The sequence below is a fragment of the Acinonyx jubatus genome, chromosome A1, assembly GCF_027475565.1.
Source record: "Acinonyx jubatus isolate Ajub_Pintada_27869175 chromosome A1, VMU_Ajub_asm_v1.0, whole genome shotgun sequence".
Taxonomy (NCBI): Eukaryota; Metazoa; Chordata; class Mammalia; order Carnivora; family Felidae; genus Acinonyx; species Acinonyx jubatus.
The window spans coordinates 19,640,030-19,649,106 of record NC_069380.1 but is presented as its reverse complement, the minus strand read 5'-3'; the positions used below and the strand labels follow the sequence as shown (position 1 = coordinate 19,649,106).

The 9,077-nt window shown below is 42.3% G+C and overlaps 1 long non-coding RNA gene across 4 annotated transcripts in view; it reads right to left on the bottom strand.

Annotated features, from left to right (window-relative positions):
- The window catches only part of LOC113600963 (uncharacterized), an 86,901-nt gene that overhangs the window by 71,442 nt on the left and 6,382 nt on the right, over positions 1-9,077 (bottom strand). The window lies entirely within an intron of this gene.

Genomic DNA, 9,077 nt, shown 5'->3' with positions numbered 1-9,077 from the left:
GGTATTCCTTTTTGGTCGTGGACCTTTCCATTTAACATGGTCTCAACACGTCCAAAAGAGAACTCTTGATTCTGGCTCTTCCTTGGCCTCCCTCCCCCAACTCCATCTTGTCTCCTCTAGCTGCTCTAGACAACTATCTAGGAATTATCCTTGATTCCTTTTTTCTTCTTTCACATGCTATACCCAATCCATCAACAAATTCATCAGCTCTGTACCCTCAAGCCAACTGCTTCTCACCTCCTCCGCGGCTACCTTCCGGTCTAGCCACCATCAGCCCTTGCCTGAACTACATCAGTAGCTTTCTAAATGGACCCCCAGCTCCTACTCTTCTGTCCCTACAACCACTCTCCACAGAGCAGCCAGAGTGATTTTTAAATGTACATTTATTTTTATGAGGTACTACATTTCCATGGTTCCAAATTCGACATACTACAAAAAAACATATGCCCACAGAAGTCTTGTATCCATTCCTGCATTTCTCACCCCGACCCTCTAATGATAATCATTTCCATTGGTGTCTTTTTCTTTTCTTTTTTTTAATCCTTCTTGGGTTTTTTAGGCAAATGCAAACATATGCAAAAATATCTCCTAACTTATTACACAAAAGGTAGCCTACCAGAGACATTGTTCTATACCGTTCTATATCTTGCTTTCTTTCACTTATCAACACATCCTACAACTCTTTCCATATCAGTACATAGAGACCTTCCTTATCTGTTTCCACAGCAGCAGGCCATCCCACCATTGTTAAACCAGGCCCCCTCTGCTGCACATCACAACTGGGTCCTTTTTTTGGCTCCTACAAGTAATGCAATAATAAAAACCTCACACACGTGTCATTTCATACATGTGGTGATGCACCCATGGGATGGAATCACAGGAATACAACTGCAAGGTCATATATTTTACAGTATTTGCCAGTGTCAAAATGAAAATTTTAGACATAAATCTGATTGTCACTTCCCTTGCTTAAAGGCCCCCCAAAATTCCCAGTACTGATGAAAATGAAAACCACTGACAGCCACAAGTCCCTCCCTAATCTGTCCTTTGTCTGCTTCATCAATATCACCCACATCTTTCCCTCTCTTGCACTACGGACTAAGCACACGGGCCTTCTTTCATTAATCTCAAAAAATTCTATAGCTTTTGCAAGATGTGCAATTTCTCTTTGTAGTTGATTTGCATTATATTTGTACTATATTGTCAAATATGTATAAAAATGCAGTCATCAGCTGGAGACCTGACAAAGGAGCTGATCCCAAAGGGGAGAATCAATGCTCATGTTTAATGGAGCTGGATATTTGAGTGGGTTTCATAAGCCGTCATTTGATAAGTAAACATTTCTAGGTTATGATGACTCTTACTCTCCTACTCAACTTCAAACCTCAGGAATTCAGATCATGAATACTGAGATAATGAGGATGCTCTATCCTTCTGTAGCTGTGTGACTGTGGTCCCAGACACGTAAAGCCTAAACTCATAGAGAAACGCAACATGGCTGGGAAAGAGGACTGGGCTGGATGTTACAAGCGCTGCGTTTTGCTGCAGATTCTGCTGCAAAGCTGTCAGGTCCTCAGCAAGCCACTCCACCCTTCCCTGCCTCATTTTACTTGTACAAGAAGGAAGAAAATGGAATTAATTCATCATCATTATTGTCACCCTTTTCACTCCCTAGGGATTCTTTTCATTAGCCCCACCCCCTCATTTTCATAATGTATTGAGAAATTTTGTCTACTAAAAATTATGTTAGCAATGTAATTATGTTGCCATGTTCGTAGTTCATTGTTAACATGTTCATATTCATTGTTAACTTATCAAGGATATATAGAGTTTTCAATTCTGCTTGGCATTAAGTAATCAACTGACATTAGTTGAGTTGATATAATACTTTCCAAAGCAAAGAAACTTTATATTTTAATTTGCCTCAATGGCTTTACCTTGTTTAATCCCTAAGAATTAAGAGGCTGCAGGTTGGGAATCTCTGGTCCCTAATGACAATAAGTTTCCTTACAAGTCAGGGGTCAATGTTAAATATATGATCATTGATTGCAGAGATTTTTTTTTTTAAACGTTTATTTATTTTTGAGACAGAGAGAGACAGAGCATGAATGGGGGAGGGCCAGAGAGAGAGGGAGACACAGAATCTGATACAGGCTCCAGGCTCTGAGCTGTCAGCACAGAGCCCGATGCCGGGCTCGAACTCACAGACCATGAGATCATGACCTGAGTCGAAGTCAGATGCTTAACCAACTGAACCACCCAGGTGCCCCACGTGCAGAGATGTTTTTAGATGGTACCTCACAGAGCCCTGGGGTTCAGCAGAGTGGCTCAGAAAAGAAACAAGGGTGGAGAAGGACAAGGTGAAGCAAGGGGTCTAAAGGTCTCCGAACCTATTTTATTTGGAGTAGCCCCACTTTTTTCTGTTACATATTGGGTTCTAAGACTTTGTTTGAAGAATGGGTTTTAACTATTAAAAACAGTTTGAGAAATATGACAATCAAACTTTATTGCATACATGAGGATAATGAAGCCTAGAAAATGTAAATAAAATTTGCCCAAGGTTACAGAGCTAATTAATGGCAAAATATTCATTCAGTCAGTCCACAAATATTTATTGAACACAGTGGAAATAAAAATTATAAACATGAAATTTTGATTCAGTCTTGGTCTAAAAGCAATCTGTGGATCACCATGGTGTTTGATCAGAAGCATCAGGATGAGGGGTGCCTGGGTGGCTCAGTCAGTTGAGCGTACAACTCTTGATTTCAGCTCAGGTCACGATCTCACGGTTTCATGAGTTCGAGCCCTACATCGGGCTATGCACTGATAGAGTGGAGTCTGCTTGGGATATTTTTCTCTCCCTCTCTCTCTGCCCTTCTCTCTCTCTCTCTCTCTCTCTCTCTCTCTCTCTCTCAGAATAAACAGACATTAAAAAAAAGAAGCATCAGGATGAAAGAATCTTATTTTCATAAACTGACAGAATTGACATTACTGTATGTTATAACTATGTATATTACTGCATGTTACTACTGTTCAGTAAGACAAGGAAGAAAGGGCAGGAAAGTATCTGCATTCTGGCAACCAAAGGACTACAGTGAAGAAAGAGCCCTCTTAGGAGACAGGCCAGGCAGGGTAAAGGTCTTACTTCACTTTGTATCCACAGTTTATATCAAAGAGCCCCTGTGCCTGATTGTCACGTTACTGCTCTTTGGTGTTTATACAAGACGAGCCGAGAGCCCTGCCTCCTCAAGAGTATCTGTGAGGTTTTTGTTTTAGTTCCCAGATGAAGCATGTGATTACCACTAAACTTGGAAAAACCTGAGGCTATGGGAAATGTGTTCATTTAATCTATACGATACATTTGTAAAAGTCAATTGGTTGACTTTGTCCAACTTAAACTAATTCACTGGCTTTCTGATAACTTACCTGTGCCTGGGTACTGGATATGTTCTAGCTTTCTCCTTGCAGAGTATTTGAAATAAAGGGTGTCTTCAGTAGATTAGGATACAAATATAACACAAAGCCTCATTCTTAGCGCTCAAGAGCCAGGCACTCTTCTAGACATTGAGGACAGAGCAATGAATACGTGAGAAAAGTCTCCTGCTTCTGTGGACCAGCATGGGTTCTCATGATTATTTCAGGCCCAACACTGTTACTGCTACACTGTGCAAAGTTGAAGATTCATTCTACTGTCTTGCAAATACTTGCCATAACAGAGTGGCTTAGATCGCTTCCACATTATTTATTCATTTATTTAACAAATATTTATTGAGTAGCTTCTGTTACCAGACTCTGTGCTAAGTGCTGGGCATCCTGAAATGAATTAGTTCTCAAGGTGCTCACGGACCTATGGGAGCATAGACTTGTAAACAAATCTCAAACCAGCATAATCACAACAGTGGAAGAGGAACAAGGTATAGATGAACCACACCGCATCAGTGGATTGACTCCCTCTGGCATGATTTCCAAACTCAGATTTCAAAGGTTAACAGAAGCTCCCCGGGCAAATCAAGGATGGTAAGAATGGGAATGGCATACGGAAAGAGGCAGAGACCAGAGCACGTGCATATCCTGAGAACCATGTGCTATTTGGAACCAAAGGAGTCTGAAGTACAAGGTAGACAGGTGGCAGGAAATTGAGAGCATCTTTATCTAATGGTTTCTGTTTCCTCTGTGAGTTAAGAGAGACAGCATTTTTTGAGAATAAAGAAGGCAGAGACTGGTTAGGAAGTTTGAAAGGAAATTTATTTATTTATTTAAAATTTTTTGTGTTTATTTATTTATTGAGAGAGAGAGATGGAAAGAAAGAAATCTCAAGCAGGTTCTGGGCTGACAGCGCAGAGCCTGACATGGGGCTCGAAATCATGAGCTGTGAAATCACAACCTATGCCGAAACCAAGAGTAGGATGCTTAACCGACTGAGCCCCCCAGGCGCTCCTTGAAAGGAGGTTTAAAAGAGCTGCTGAATTGTTCATAAAATAGAAAGGATTGGGGGAGAAACCCTAAAGGCCAGGAAAAAATGTAGGCACTGATATGTACTGATATGAGAAGACCTGTAAGATATATCATTTAGTGACTAAAAGGTAAGATGCAGAACAATGTGTGCTAATTTAACTTTTCTGTAACACATAGTAGGAAATTGAAAAATATTTCCTTCTGTGCATAAAATATCTTGGGAAGAAAGCATGAGAAAGCAATAATTGTGGTTGCCCACAGGGAGAGAAGCCAGATGGCCAGGGTGCAAGGTGATGGGACACACTTTGCACTGTATACTTTTGAATTTTGAACCACAGAATGTATTATTTATTTAAAAATTAAATTAAAAGTGAAATCACTTGGGGCGCCTGGGTGGCTCAGTCGGTTAAGCATCCGACTTCGGCTCAGGTCATGATCTCACAGTTCGTGAGTTCGAACCCCGCAATGGGCCTCTGTGCTGACAGCTCGGAGCCTGGAGCCTGCTTCAGATTCTGTGTCTCCCCCTTTCTCTTGTCCCTCCCGTGCTTGTGCACGCTCTCTCTCTCAAAAATAAATAAACATTAAAAAAAAAAAGTGAAATCTCTTAAAATGTCTTTAGGAGATAAAGAAGAATAATTTCTGAGGGCAATGGAAGATAAAACTAAATTTTGGCCTCATGGCTATGTTTCTCTGGAAACCTGTGCTTAAGCTAACTTGGGGAACTGCAAATGGAAATAATCATTTTCATTAGCGTTCCTATTCAGGAAAGATGAGTTGGGTAAGTCACAGGTATCAGGGCTTCAAAGTACAGAAAAACCTGACCAAGGTTGCTGGGCTGGCCTCTTACACTCAGGGTCTCCAACCACAGCTTCTTCAGCATACGAGTAACACTGCTTTGGTTACATCAAAGCAACACCTAAAAAGGATTCCAAGTCCTTTGTCCTGCTGGTTAGGGTAAAACCCAATGGGTACAAAGTGAGTTAACACAGAACTCTGCCCTTCAGGACCTGGGAAGTTAAAAGGACTTGTATTTGTTACTTAATACATAAACACATAATGAGCAAAACTGACTTTTGTCTGTGGATTGTCGAATCACGTTGTCTTAGACACATACCCTTTTATCTCTAACCAAATTATAAAGGAACGTTCTGGCTGTTCAACAATGAGCCTGTGAAGTACTGGCTGCATCCAGACAATGTCAGGCAATGGCGATACAAGGAGGGCCAAACCACAGTCCGTGGGGTCTGGGGCCACCCAAGGGAGTGAAGGAGAGAGACACAAAGTGCACTTTAGGGGCATCTGGGTGGCTCAGTCAGTTAAGCAACCTACTCTTGGTTTCCGCTTGGGTCATGATCACGTGGTTTGTGGGCTCAAGCCCTGCATCTGGCTCTGTACTGACAGCGTGGGAGCCTGCTCGGGATTCTCTGTCTCCTCTCTCTCTCTCTCTCTGCCCCTCCCCTGCTCGCGTGCTCTCCCTCTCTCTTTCGAAGATAAATAAACTTAAAAAATGATGGAAAAGAATTTCGTTTTTTTAAAAAAGAGCACTTCAGAATAAAATGTAACATTGCCTGGAAGGAATTAGGGAAGGGCTTCACTGAGGGTAAGAGATGCAACCCAAGTCCTAAATGAGTTGAAGTTGAAGGAGGATGAGAAGGACATTTCAGGCAAAGAGACTAGAGTGTGAGAGGCAGCAGAGCTCAGAATAACACGATGTGTTCTTGGGACACCAAGCAGCGTGATTTGAGTATGGCGTCAGATGCTTCTTGGGGAGTGGCAAGCTTCAGGGCTGGAAAGGCAGGTTTGAACAGGGTTATGAAGTGCCTTACGGGCCAGGCTGACAAGTTTAGACTTTGTCATGTGAGTAAACTACCTTGTTCTCAGTCGACATGCTGAGAGGTCAGTATTTCGCCATTAACGCCTAGCCATCCTTCTGTTGGCTTCTAGATTCTTGTTCGAGGTAGAATAAGGATGTGGAAGACAGGTTTGTAAACTTAGTGTTACCTTCCCCATTCTTCCTTTTTATTCTTCTCCCACAACTAACCAAGTATCCAAGTCTGTCACTATTCTGTCATTTTCTTTGTTGTTTCTCAGATCAATGATTCAATAAGTGTTTACCCATGACAAGTACTGGGCTAAAGGCCTTATATACATCGTCTTATTCAATCCTCAAAATAGTCCTATGAGGTCATGTTCTAGTCAGGGTTCTTGAGAGCAAATGGCAGGTAACTTAAACAGAAGAGGAATTAACTGGAAAGGTGTTGGGCAACTCACACAGCCCATAGGAAGGTAGAGGACTGGGTTCAGGGCAGAGCCAAGGGAAGAAGCAGAGCACGAAACTGAGATCCTACCTCAGTAACAATTTCTGAGGACGTGTTCCACCATGTCTTTGGATTCTTCTTCTTTTCTTAAAGTAAGCTCCATGCCCACTGTGAGGCTTGAACTCACAACCCTGAGATCAAGAGTCACATGCTTTAGGGGCGCCTGGGTGGCTCAGTCGGTTGAGCGTCCAACTTCAGCTCAGGTCGTGATCTCATGGCTCATGAGTTCGAGCCCCGCGTCGGGCTCTGTGCTGACAGCTCGAAGCCTGGAGCCTGCTTCCGATTCTGTGTCTCCCTCTCTCTCTGCCCCTTCCCTGCTCATGCTCTGTCTCTCTCTCTCTCTCTCAAAAATAAATAAACATTAAAAAAAAAATTAAAAAAAAAAGTCACATGCTCTAATGACTGAGCCAGCCAGGTACCACACTTCTGGATTCTAATCTCAGCAGGGAGAGCTCAAAGATTCTCACACCGACTGCAGTGTCTTTGCATCACTATTCCGCAGTACAGACAGACAGGCGGGTGGGCACCAACTGGTCCTACTCAGAGCACGTGCCGATCGATGCCCTAGATGCAAGGGCCTGGTGGGAGAAGCAGGTTCCCCTGCGTGTCTTCCCCCTACATTGGGATTCACTCAGATTTGCTTAGGAAGGACGTTCAAATACTGGACAGCAAAAACAACAAGCACCCGCAAGTGCATTTTCCAGATAAAGGAACAGACCCAGAGCAGGTAGGTTAGTTACCCAAGTAACACAGCCAGTCAGTGGAGCCAGGATCGGTGCCCAAATCAGTTTTGTCTGCAAGGCCCACGCTATTATGCAACCTACTGCATCGCCTTCTCTAAGCCATTCCAACTCTATTTCACAGCCCACACGGCAGTCCAGGCGCCCATCACCTCGTTTGCATTACCGCCTCCTACCTGGTCTCCCTGATTTGTGCTTTCCCATCTCAGTTCATTCTCTACAGAGTTGCTAAGACAATATTTTTTGAGTGCCAACTACATCATGTCAGCCTCTTGTTCGAAAACCTGTGACTCACCCCTTCAAGAGCCTTTCCTGACTAATATCATTCCATACTGATCACTCCCTCAGTAATCAGTCAAATAATGTTGCCGCAGTGCTATCACAGATGTATAATTTATACTACACTATCATATACTTATTCATGGTCTCTAGCTGTTACATTTATATGTGACTTCACTTAGGTCATAGAGCCTCTCTTCTGCTGCTTTTATGACTCTAATGACAGATACTGGCATCTACTACAGCAAATGTCTTTTCATTTTTGAATCCCAGGGTCCTCCAGAATACTTGCATTACTATAATCAATGTTATTATTTGCAGACCACTTATCATTTGTGAATTCACTATTAGCTTCCCTGAAATTTTGCAAGGCCTTCTTACGTTTCTCAGTGACACGTGTTTGTGCCCTACCAAAAGTAAGTGTGTTAAAAACAATTGCTGATAAGGACGATCATTCCACTTCCTTTTTTGGAAATGTTCAATTCTTTGCTCCACCCCTTAGAGATACTAGGAGTTGAGGAAAGGTAAAAGATGGTATTCTTTTTTTGGAGCTGTAAGGTGAAAGGAAATACTATTTAGAGCAAGCTTTCCCTTTTTTGGTTAGGAATAATAAAATTATCACAGCATGGAACATAACATGGAAGTAGGTAATCTGGTTGGCCAGGTTTCCAGCTTGAGGTTCATATAGGAAAGCCTGTTGTCTGGTGCCTGAACTGCCTTCATAGTTGGAGGGTGCTTTTGGAAACTAGTAAGACTTGGACACTCAAGGACCTCTAGATTGCCTCTCAACCAGGACCAAGAAGGCCAAGAACCAGAGTGACTCAGGCATTTCATCTTCTGTTTCTTTTGCTCCTGGCTCCATTTACTTTTTTTGAGGATCTGTCTCTTTCTTGAGGTTAGACATCAGAGGAGGTCACACCTCCACACAGAGCACATAAGTAGGTCATCAACAGGTGGTGATCAATCTCTAGTAGAATTAACAAAACTCAGAATTTATTTAAAGGGTACTCATATATGCTCTGGTCATTTTATAAATGTCAAAAGTAAGGATTACAAAAAAGAGGGTTTCTGTACTCAAGAACTTAACTGTCTATTGGGGGGAGATAAATCTATCAAACAAATAATCCATGAACAACGAGTAAGGCAATAAATTTAGTTTGCACTGGGTATAAGAATGGTACACAGAAGGACTTAATCCACTGTTTGGGAAGAGGGAGCCTGAAAGATCTTACAGAGGGTGAAATGCTTGGTCTGGAGTTGAGAGCAGAGTAGGAGTTTGCCAGAC